Here is an 11,915-nt window from a genome sequence, read left to right on the forward strand (position 1 = left end):
TATCTATAGAAATTAGACATTACAGGGCACCTGAGTGGCTCAGTGGGTTAAAGTCTCTGCCTTCGGCTCAGGTCATGATCCCAAAATCCTGGGATCGAGCCCCACATCAGGCTCTCTGCTGGGCAGGGACCCTGCTTCCCCCACTCTCTCTGCCTGCCTCTCTGCCTACTTGTGATTTCTGTCTGTCAAATAAATAAAATCTTTTAAAAAAGAAGAAATTAGGCATTACAGGGGCTGGCGTTGTAGCCCAAGGTTACAACCCTTCACACTCTTCTAGCAGCTGATTTATACTCGTGGACTTAGCCATTGTCCAAAGGGAGTCCCCACGCTAAGGTGGTTCCAGCCCCAGGCATGTACCGCCAAACCTGTGATGATCAAATAGGGCCACAGCAATATTTCTGGTTCCCCATGTTCTTGGAGAACCCAGCCATCCCTCCCAGCAAAAGGTGGAGTGTAGTTCTCCTCCCTTGGAATATGGGCTGACCTTCGTGACTTCTTCCTATCAAATCGGACACAGTAGAAGAGAGGCTGCCTGACTTCTGAGGTGAGGTCATAAAAGGTGAGGTGACTTCCTCCCACCTGCTTGCCTCGCTCTGCTCACCCTCAGAGCCCAGTCGCCATGCTGCGAGGAAGCACAGTGCTCCCAGAGGGGCCCCGGGTAGGAGTTCCACTGACAGTTCCGGCTGCAGTCCGGGCCAGCAACCAGCACGGGCTGTCAAATGTGACAGAGCCAGCCTTCAGGTCTTCCAGCTGACGTGACAACCCGTCCCTGCTGAGCCACGATGGAATCGACACCTCACTGAACCAGGAGCGTAATGAATGGATTATTTTTTATGCCTCCCAAGTTGTGGGTTAATTTGGTACGCAGCAGCCGTCGCGACTGGAACACCCATCCCACACCTGTGAGAGTTAGAGCCCTGTCGTTGAGGTCACCAGCCTGGATACCCCTGTCTTCATTGCTTTTCAAGGCTTTGTCGAAGGTCAGCCTTTGTGTGATCGTGCTGACGCCTCCTAGGGAGAATTCAGCTGTGTTGCCTGGTTTGACACAACATCCATCATATTACGTTAAAGCTACTTATGTCCGCATCCCAGGTCAATTCTGAGCTGTCCTGGAGGACAGGACCACGTATTCTCTCTTCACTGGCGCCTTGTATGTGGAAGGCTAACAGCTCCTTATGTGCTCACTGCAGGAACCATAGACTCAAAATCCAGACCCCCTGTACAATATCAGATATGGTCAGTAGCTGTGTTTATGTACGTGTGTGTGTGTGTGTGTGTGTGTGTTTCCTTTAAAATAATTCCTTGGTGCGCCTGGGTGGCTCAGTGGGTTAAGCCTCTGCCTTTGGCTCAGGTCATGATCTCAGGGTCCTGGGATTGAGCCCTGCATGGGGGCGGGGGGGGGTCTCTGCTCAGCAGGGAGCCTGCTTCCCCCCGCCCCGCACCTGCCTCTCTGCCTACTTGTGATCTCTCTCTCTGTCAAATAAACAAAACCTTTAAAAAAATTTTTTTAATTCCTTTGTATATCCATACATGGGAATATTATTCAACCTTAAAAAGGCATCAAGTCCTCACCCCTGCTACAACATGGATGAACCCTGAAGACATTACGCTAAGTAAAACATGAGCCTGACACAAAGGGACAAGGACGGTGTGACTCCACTCCTATGAGGCACCCAGAGTAATCAAATTCATAGAGACAGAAAGGAGAGGGGTGGCTGCCAGGGCCAGTGGGGAGGGGAACCGGAAGTTAGTGTTTAATGGGGATAGAGTTTCAGTTTGGGAAGATGAAAATATGGTGGGGGACAGCTGTACAACAATGTAAATATTTAATGACCCTTAACTATACTCACAAATAGTTCCAATGGTGAATTTTATGTTATGTAAATTCTGCCACATTGGAAAAAAAGATTTCTGTATAATCTGTTACTTTAAAAAAAAAAAGATTTTATTTATTTGAGAGAGAGAGACAGAAATAGAGAGACCACAGTGGGAAGGAGAGGGGGAAGCAGGCTGCCCGCTGAGCAGGGAGCCCGATGCGGGGCTCTGTCCTAGGACCCTGACCTAAGCCAAAGGCAGACGCTTAACTGACTAAGCCACCCAAGCGCCCCTAACCTGTTACTTTTGAATATCACCAGCAAGATAGGGGACCCATACACAAACCCTGCCCTGGAAAGAAGTGAGAGAGATACTTTCTGGACAGTTTCATCCTTCCTCAGAAGACCTCTGTAGAAGGGCTACACAGGAAAAGAAGTCAAGTGCACACAGTGTGAGCCACTTCCTTTCCTGTCATGTGCCACCAAGAGACTTTGGGTTGAGAGTTCAACCCACGATCTTTCCCACATGCTTCCCACTCCTGTGGCTTCCTGTGGCTTCAGCTCTGTCAACAGATTCCAACTTGGCAGAGCTCCTAAGGCGCCCATCTCATCCACATGCTCCTTGTGGTGACCCTGGACTTGGTAACACCGGTTCTGAAGGATCCCCTAAGGTGTCTGGCCCCTTGGCTCAAAGGAAAGAATGCTGAGCTGGAAGCTAGAAGGCCTAGATTCGTGTCCCAGGTGTGCACCTCACTGCCCACGTGGCCTGAACAACCATGTTCCACTCTCACTCCTTCTACCTGTCACAAATGCTTTCTGAATTATACACGTGTAGAACATGTGCTCTCCTACTCTTCTTCTCAGATTAAGGCCAGGGCCATTTATTCTCCTACTGTGAATCAGTTTAATCAGATTTCAAGGGGACACTAGGTAATTTTGCTGTATGAAGCCGGCTTAGAAAGGGTCAGGAGTTGGGTGACCCAGGTGGCTCAGTCAGTTAAGTGTCTGACTCTTGGTTTTGGCTCAGGTCACGATCTCAGGGTCCTGGGATCAAGCCCTATGTTGGACTCCACAGTCCGCAGAGAGTCTGCTTGAGGATTTCTCTCCCTCTCCCTTTGCCCCTCCCCCTGCTCACTCTCTTACTCCCCCCCCCCAAAATAAATAAGTAAATATTAAAAAAGAAAGAAAGGGGCAGGAGTGAGGGAGACAGATAGGCCAAAGGGAGTCAGGGAGTCTTTGGTAATTACCATGGCATTGCACTGGCTTCTAGGAGTAGGGGAGGGGAGAGAAGTCAGGAGCCGGGAGATTGCCAGTCAAGTTAAACCACCTTTGCTGTTTTATAGGAATGTATCATAAAAACAGTCTAAGCTGGAATGCCTTTATGCAGTAGAGGACCGGTACCCTCCCTAGACAGAGTTTGATATCTTTAGGAGAGGAGGGGGAGAAGGGATGTGTACTCCTGAGACCTTTCCCCTAATTCTGTGTTTTCTGACAGCTGTGTCAGTTAGGATTGGGTTCAGCTGTGAGTCATAGCTACCCTACAACTAAGGGCTAAAAAAGAAGAAGTTTCTTTCTCAGATAAAAGAGGTTTAGAAGGTACCAATCGAGGGCTGTTATGATAGCTCCATGGTTGTAAGGGACCCAGGCTTCTTCTAAGCTTTCCACCTTGCCATCCCTAAGATGTGCTCATCATCCTTAGAGTCTAAAATGGCTGCTGGGGCTCCAGCCATCACATCTTAGTTCCAGGCTGCAGAATGGAAGATGAGAGGCAGGAGCACATGCCACTGCCCTTTCAAGACTTCACAGAACTTGAGCTCATTACTTCAGCTTACTTGTTGACTGTAACCTAACCTTGCTGCAATGGAGTCTGACAAATGTAGGTTTTTTGTTTTTTGTCTTTTTGTTTTTAAGCTGGGAAATAATATGCCAACCGAGAAATTGGGATTATTTTAAATTTGAGAGCAAATTGGAGAATAGATATTTGGTAGGCAGTTAAGCCTGTCATGGTCATTAGGAAATCCAGTTTATGTTCCTTTAGCATTTATTAAGGGGTTTTAATGCAAGAACCACTTTCACCTTAAAACTTTGAGCTCCTTTCGATGTGTTACGTATAAGGATACCAAAGTTGCCCTATTCATTCAACAACATTTGCTGAATGCCAGTAAATGCCAAGCATGGCCGAGGAAATGAAGAGATGAATAAGACACAGCTTCTGAGCCTTCCCTCCCTTTGTCACTACTGCTCCAGTGCATAGATTTAGGCTGCCCAGCCTGGCTCTGCACATTCATGTTCTGGAAACAGCCATGACTCCCTGCGGATGGGGAAATCTTGGCCATACCTTGTGGGGGAAGTGAGCTGGTCGTGACATTTTAGGCAACACAGAGAACCCAGAAAATATGGAATGCGGTGTGAATATCTATTGTTTCAAACTGAAGAGAGCTGTTTCCCTGGAAGGGAAACAGTTAGATTTAGTACTAAGAATAGAGCAAGAGAAACATGGGCCCAGTGCCTTCAGCTGAGAAATGAATTTCATCAGAGTCACAGTTATTGTCTATTGTCTCCATTGGTCGTTCTGGTTGGGCTGAGATCTGATTTCCACTTCAGTTCTCACAGTCAGCATTATTACTTCCCTTTGTGTAACTTTTGGGAAAAATTCAATATGAATCAGATCGTGTTGTTAGTTCCCACCAAAGAGAGACTTTTTTCTTTTTTTTTTTTTTAATACAGGGAGAATAGACTCCGGTCAAATGCTGACATCACAATGGAGTATCTTTGAGCGGGGCTGTTAAGTCCCCTGCCTTTCTTTCCGAGTCTGCCCTAGAATGAGTGTTCCCATCCTAATTTAGAATGGAGCGCACCTGCTGCCCAAACCCTTTGACTCCCTTGAGCTCAGTCTTCCTCTTGTAGTGTTTAGTGTTTTTGTTTTTAGGGTTTTTTCACGATATTTACAAACCTGAGATTTATTATTGGATGCTTTCCGGTCAAGGGAACACAGAAAACTCTCCAGCTTAAAGGGAAGGAACACTGAATTTCCGGATTCCTACCGTTTTTTGTTCTTACAGGCTACCTGTGAATCTTCAGGGTTCCCAGACATTCCCAGAACAATCAAATAGTTTTCCAAAATTTTCTTCCTTTAAGTTGCCCAAAGTCTGTTTTGATGCTTGAAACCAAGATTTTTTTTTTTTTGAATTGGTGGTAAAAAACACATGACATAAATTTACCATCTTAACCGTTTTTAGGTGTACATTTTGGTAGCATTAAATAGATTCAGGCTTTTGTGAAAAAGAGCTCCAGAACCTTTTCATCATATAAAACCGAAACTGAAACCCAATAAAGATAACTCCCTATTTCCTCCTCCCCTCAGCCCCTGTTTTATGAATCTACTTTAGATAATACCTCACATAAATAAAATCTTACAGTATTTGTCTTTTGTGACTGGTTTATTTCACTTAGCATAATGTCCTTGAAGTTCATCTGTGTTGTAGTATGTGGCAGGATGTCCTTTTTTTTTTTCCTAAGTAGGCTCCACACCCTATGAGGGGCTTGAACTCAAAGTCCTGAGATCAAGAGTCACGTGCTCTCCTGACTGAGCCAGCCAGGTGCCCCAGGCTGTCCATTTTTAAGGCTGAATGATATTCCATTCAATGTATCTGCTGTGGTTTGTTATCTAGTCATCCATCACTGGTCACGTGGGTTGGTTCTCTGTCTTGGTTCTTGTGAATAATGCCGCAGTGATCATGAGGACAGGCATCTCGTTGAGATTCTGGTTTGAGTTCTTTTGGATAAATACCCAGAAGCGGGAGCGCTGGATCATGTGGTAGTTCTAATTTCTTTCTTTCTTTCTTTCTTTCTTTTTTTTTTTTGAGAAACCTCCATACTGTTTTCCTCTTTGAGTGTTAACCCAGAGGTATGGATATCTTAACCCTTGGGCAGATTCAGAAGCGTACATCAGGGAAACACCAATGTTTTTGACAGACCCTTGAGAAAAAAAGGGGAGGCAAATTTAAATCAAATCAAAATTATCCAAATGCAGTTAGAGCAAAGTCACAGCAATGAACCTTTCATTTTGAAATCAGACTCTTGAGAATGTGTCTTTGTTTTTCAGTCTGGTTTTCACTTCTTTATACTGTTTGTGGCCCTTTCTCATTAAAACTCATTCTCCTTTACTCCGATGAATTGTCAGACGTTAAGAGTTAGAGATCACTTTTTTCTCTCCTGGTTCTCTTTGTTTTTAAAGATTTTATTATTTATTTGACAGAGAGAGAGATCACGAGTAGGCAGAGAGGCAGAGAGAGAGGGGGAAGCAGGCTCCCCACTGAGTAGAGAGCCTGATTCGGGGCTCCATCCCAGGACCCCTGAGATCATGACCCGAGCCAAAGGCAGAGGCTTAACCTCTGAGCCACCCAGGTGCCCCTCTGCTGGTTCTCTTTGATTATTAGGTGAAATACAAGCCGACAGGAAGCAAAACCTGTGCATGTACACCATTCCATGAATATTTTTATAGCTGAGGTTATGTGCGCTTTGGTACATGTGCTAGCCATACATTTGCTGTCAAGCTTTGCTGTGCTGCCCCTTTCTAGCAGGTTATTCTGAATGTTGTTAACGCACACACACACACACAGGTGAGGGAGATTAAGAGGTAAAAACTTCTTATTATAAAATAAATAACTCAGGGTTCCTGGGTGGCCCAGTTGGTTAAGTGTCTGCCTTTGGCTCAGGTCATGATCCCAGGGTCCTGGGATCAAGCCACGCATCGGGCTCCCTGCTTAGCAGGCAGCCTGCTTCTCCCTCTCCATTTGTGTGCTCCCTCTCTCTGGTTCTCTCTCAAATACATAAATCTTGTTTTAAAAAAATAAATAAGTCATGGGGATGAAAAGTACAGCAAGGGAATATAGTCAATAATACTCTAAGAACTTTGTATGGTGACAGATGGTAATTACATTTATGGTGAGCATTTCGTCATCTGTAGAGTTGTGCAATCACTAGGCTGTATACCTGAAACTAATGTAATATTGTATGTCAGCTGTACTTCAGCTAACACACACACACATACCCACACACATACACACTCTATGAGGGTCCCATCTCTTAAACAGTCTCATTTTGAACATTTTTGTTTTGTCCAAACTCAGCCTCAGCAGTGGGGTTGAGCAGACCCAGTACGACTTCAATCCCTTTTTCTCCCAGACATCTGAAATAATAGGAAGGTTAAGAGGTGCTGTTTGAAGTCCAGGTTGCTTATAGCAGAAGCACTCCAAGGACATGTCCCGGACTGGAGGGTGCTAAGCTAACAGGTATGGAATCAAGACTGGGGGATTCTGCCTACTTCTGGAAATTTCCTTCCTTCTCTGGGCAGCTGCCTTTCTTCCTGGGAAGGTCTGAAGACAGTGGTTCTTCTTGCCCTTACCCACAGACTTGAATCACCTGGGGCAATCTAAAAAACTCAGATACTCAAACCAGTGACATTGGAATCTTGGGGAGGGTAGCTGAGAGGGACGCGACCCAGGCATCAGCATTTTTGCAAAGCTCCCCAAGGCTGAGAGCCACTGTGACAGAGAGCAAATTGCTACTGCTTTCTCCCCAGCAGCATGATTTGTAAGCTTGCCATTTTTATTAAAGAACAGCATACGAACTTTTATTTCGAAGTTGAAGTACCACAAAATCGGTGATATTTACGGTCTGAAATATGAGAACAAGTTCCCACAACGATTATTCTCTCTACAAGAAATAACAAGTGGGGCGCCTGGGTGGCTTAGTAGGTTAAAGCCTCTGCCTTCGGGTCAGGTCATGATCCCGGGGTCCTGGGTCCAAGTCCCAAGTCAGGCTCTCTGCTCAGCGGGGAGCCTGGTTCCCTCTCCCCCTCTCTCTGCCTGCCTCTCTGCCTACTTGTGATCTCTGTCTGTCAAATAAATAAATAAAATCTTAAAAGGAAAAAAAAAAAGAAATAACAAGTGGATGAAATGTATGCATTCCAAATCAGAATGTCCCCAAATTAATTACCATTAGAAGTCATTTTTCCCGCTGATGAGTATTTGCCCAAACTATGGCTTATGTATTATTTTTCACATTTATGTGGAACTTCACAGTTTTTGAAGAGCTCCAGGTCTGTTCTTATTTGGGGTGTCCACTTGTAGCTTCCCACACATTTTGCTTCTTGTGATTCTTGGGAGTATTGAAAGGGTGTGACTCATTGGATTTTTTTTTACCCTTTTAATTCTTTTTCACAGTCGGCCTCCTGGTCTCGTATCTTTGATGTTAACTGGCTAAACTGTGGTTCATTTCCTGTTATTTGCAACCTTGGAATTAAACACACAAATGAAATAAAAGCAAATGAAAGGCCCAGGTCAGCTATCTTGTTAAGGGTCACAGCTGTGGTTCTGGACGGTCACAGTCCAACAACTGGCTTGTCATCCCTCCCTCCATTCCCCAAACGGACGCCTCTCCTGCGGGGGCAGGGTTATTGAGGTTAGCCAAAAGCTTTCTCAAAAAACGTGTTATCTCGGTGAATGGTTAGTTTTTTTCTATGCTGAATCACATATTTTGTTGCTTGGGAAATGTGTTTGACAGAACTCAAAATGGATGATTTGTCCCAGTTTATTCAGCTTGTAAGGCCTTGTTCTTGAATGTGTTTTACCCTGGAGATGCCAGGGATAGTAGTGTGGTGCAAGTTTGCTTGCTGGTTGGTGGGAGGGGTTGGAGAGGAGGCATTATGGGCAGTATATTTTCTTAGACAGAATTTGGAGTCAGAGGTTCCTTGTGTTCTTTGCAGCTGATAACGCAGAACTTCAAAATTCCAAGGTCATAAACTTGAACATCTACCCCACAGGTTGATTGTGCAGATTAAATGAGATGATACAAGTTATGCACAGTAAATGTTTCTTAAGCAGCCCCTTAATGTGATCAGTTATTAGAAAAACATTCTGGTTTTAGTATATTTTCTGTCACAAGAGAAGAACTGAATTGAACAATCTTATCTGTTACTCTACTACATGCCAGGTTTGTGCTGTACACAACAGGAGGCAGAGAAAAACAGGAATATGGCCCCTACCAAGCCTTTTAGGACCTACCTAGGTGGGGAGAAGAGCCACCCCCGTATGATATATTCAGTAATATGAAGCAGTCTGTAAGCAGGGGCTATGGCTCTTTCCCACGGGCTGGGGTGGAGCTTGAGCTGGGAGTTCAAGGACAGAGAATGAGGAGGGATTCTAAGAAGGAGGAACAGCTCAAATGACTAGGCCATTACCTTAGTAATTGGCTCTTTTCCCCACAGGCCTCAGCTACATTTGCAGCAGGTGCTCCCTCAAGGCAAGGAAGATGGCAGCCAACAGCCCTTGGCTACAGCCTCTGGCTTGAGAACTATCTGGAAATAGTGGGAGCTGTGAAGCCTGGGTTTACCCAGCACTGAGCCAATTCCTGGCAGGAGGCTGGGGGTGGGGGCAGGGTACTGTGACTGATAACCTTACTGGGACACCTGGGCCAAGAAGATGGAATGGGGGGTTCTGCAAAGGAGCCAAAGAAGGGAAATGGGGAGTGGGCTTGGCAAAGACTAGCCACCACAGGCCACGATATGTGGAATTCGGAGTTTTTGCTTTCCAGACAGAAAACCAACCAATCTGGGCTGTTTCATAAACACATCAGAAGCCAAACAATGTAGTATGTAGTATGTAGTCCCCCTCCACTACCTACTGGATGCCACATGAAAGTCATTGTCATACTGAGCCCTAGGCAGGCGTTTGAGAAAACATTCACTACATTGCTCGCCTGTCTTCCCTGGCATTCAGCACATTTTCTCTACGATTTCTCCCAAGTGCCCCTTTTCCTTGCTCTTTCCCACTTGCAAACCATGTGATTCTATTTTTAGATGTTTTCTCTTCCTCCTTGTCTTAGCCTTTAGATTTTCATCATGTCCTCTTTTGGACTCTTTCTAAAACAAAACACTAATAAACAAAAAACTTTTCCTAAAAGCTTTTCGGATGTTGATGCAACATATACTGGGGAGGACTGGGGCCCCGGACCTACCCCAGACTTCACTTAAGAGTCCCTGTGGGTATGTATAGATTGTGGTGATTATGTGATTTTTAACTATTTTACAAAAAGAAAGAAGTTAGGCACAAAACCAGCAGCATCAGGCAGAAGCTTCAAAAATAGATCTTCCATATGTAAATGCTCATATTAAAAGGTGATTTTTTTCAGTCACAATAATCCCTTTCTAAACCTTTAAACGATTCTAAAAACAGGCTTGCTATACTATTCCCAAATATACATAAATGTGTTTAAATTTTTTCTTAGTTTATTTTCAGTACTCAAATTGGAAAGGCAAAATTTATCTGGGTTCTGGAGATGCTGTTTCCTTAGCAGGAAATGAAACTGACAGTGTTTCACAAAGCAGACAAAGTACCTAATTTGATGAAGAAATCATGCTGACGCACCAGAAGAAAATGGTCTTCAGCGTAATCAACTGAACATTTGTGTTTCTAAAAAGAAGTTGCCTTTAAAAAAAATCACATTGCTTAATAGACCAAGGCATCTGTTGGTGTGATCCACAGTTTAAAATGTATTTTAAGAATTTCTGACTTACATGCTGATTTGATAACATGAAAGTCACAACCTTTAATATTCAAGGATGAGGTCGATGGAGTTGGAAGTGGAAGGAGAAGTCACTGGAAAAGTTTAAGAACAGAGCAGTGTCAGGGCATACATCCTGCTTTTTATTTTTTGAGAATTTGCATTTTTTGGTGATCTGTTTATATTTTTGCTTTAAACCCAATTGGAAAGTTGCACAGCTTTACCCGGTGGCAAAAGTTTGTTTTGTTTAAGTATTTTGTTAGCTGATTACTTAGTTTGCCTTATAGTCTCCTCCAAATTGCTTTAAAAATTATAGCTTGTAATTCTTGCAATCTATGTTTTTATCACTTTGCTCATCTTACCACCATGACTTTCTCTATAGAAGTAACTGGAAAGCAAAATATTAGCATTTCCAGCCTCCCTTGCAGCCAAAGCTTACCATGTGACATATCCCAGCAATTAAAGTGTAGGTAGCCGTGCATAAAGATGCTCTTCTTCAGAATTAAAGAAAATGTTGGAGGGGGGGAAGCTATAGCTGGGTATAGCTGGGACAGGCTGGGTATTTTACCCTCTGCCTTCTCGCTTTTCCATGTGTGGAAAATGGTCACTTTGCTTGGAAGTGCTGGAAGTGACATTGAAGCCAACTGCTGAGAAGAGTAGGAGTTAATTAGGCAAAGGGAAACCGAGATCTTCAAAGAAGGATGGTGCCCTGCCTAGAAATTATGCTTAATAAAAAAGATTGAAGGATTGGATATCTGAGGCATCTGTCTTAGAATCATCAAAAGCCTGCTCAGGGGATGACATGCTGTTCCAGCTCCAGTGGGCAGAATTAAGGCCACCATTGGGTGAATGCAAATAACAAAGAGGCAGCTTTCGAGTCCAGGCTAGCTGAAGTTTTTCACAAATGGAGCTTTCCAGAAATCCTTTGAGCTACATGTAGGTAATTTCCCTATCACCAAATGTGTTCAAGTAGATGCTGACTGACCCCCACGCAGGAGCAGTAGAGATGGGAGTCCACATTAAGGCAGTGATATTACTATGTCAGTTTTGTTCAAGTATTTCTGTTCCCAAGTGCCCTAAAAGAATTTTGAACAACTATGTGCCTGCTCCCTGACGTACTTTGTCTTTTAAAATTTTAATTTTTAAAATTTTTCATGCATATTTCAAACTGACCTATTTGTAAAAACATAGATTAAGTAATTGCAAAGAATGTGATTTCTGATATACTATATATTATGTACCTACACGTTAAATCTGTTTTTGTTGTTTCAAAATCTTGGCACAGCTCATTTTGCTCAGTCAATTGATGGAAGGTGATGGCTCTGTTAACCGAATGGCCAAGCCAATCCTCACTGTCAAACTAGACAAATCCAACTCACTTTTAAAGAATTGTGCAAAATGTTCGCCCTCTTCCTGCTCACCTAGCAATGGTGGACCTGTAACTGACAGGATTCCTACCTTTGTGGAGCTTGTGCTCTGGTTGAGGAGACAGATCTTAAAGAATTCCACAAACAGCAAATCACACCTGGGCAGAGT

At 43.9% G+C, this 11,915-nt stretch overlaps 1 long non-coding RNA gene across 1 annotated transcript; it reads right to left on the reverse strand.

Annotated features, from left to right (window-relative positions):
- Positions 1 to 5,235: 5,235 nt before the first annotated feature.
- On the reverse strand, positions 5,236 to 11,915 carry LOC309856756. The gene is made up of 2 exons (XR_014307338.1): positions 11,838 to 11,915; positions 5,236 to 5,792 (listed from the first exon to the last, which is right to left on the reverse strand). It is a non-coding gene; the product is annotated as an uncharacterized lncRNA (long non-coding RNA).

Source organism: Mustela nivalis (genome assembly GCF_964662115.1).
Source record: "Mustela nivalis genome assembly, chromosome: X".
Taxonomy (NCBI): domain Eukaryota; kingdom Metazoa; phylum Chordata; class Mammalia; order Carnivora; family Mustelidae; genus Mustela; species Mustela nivalis.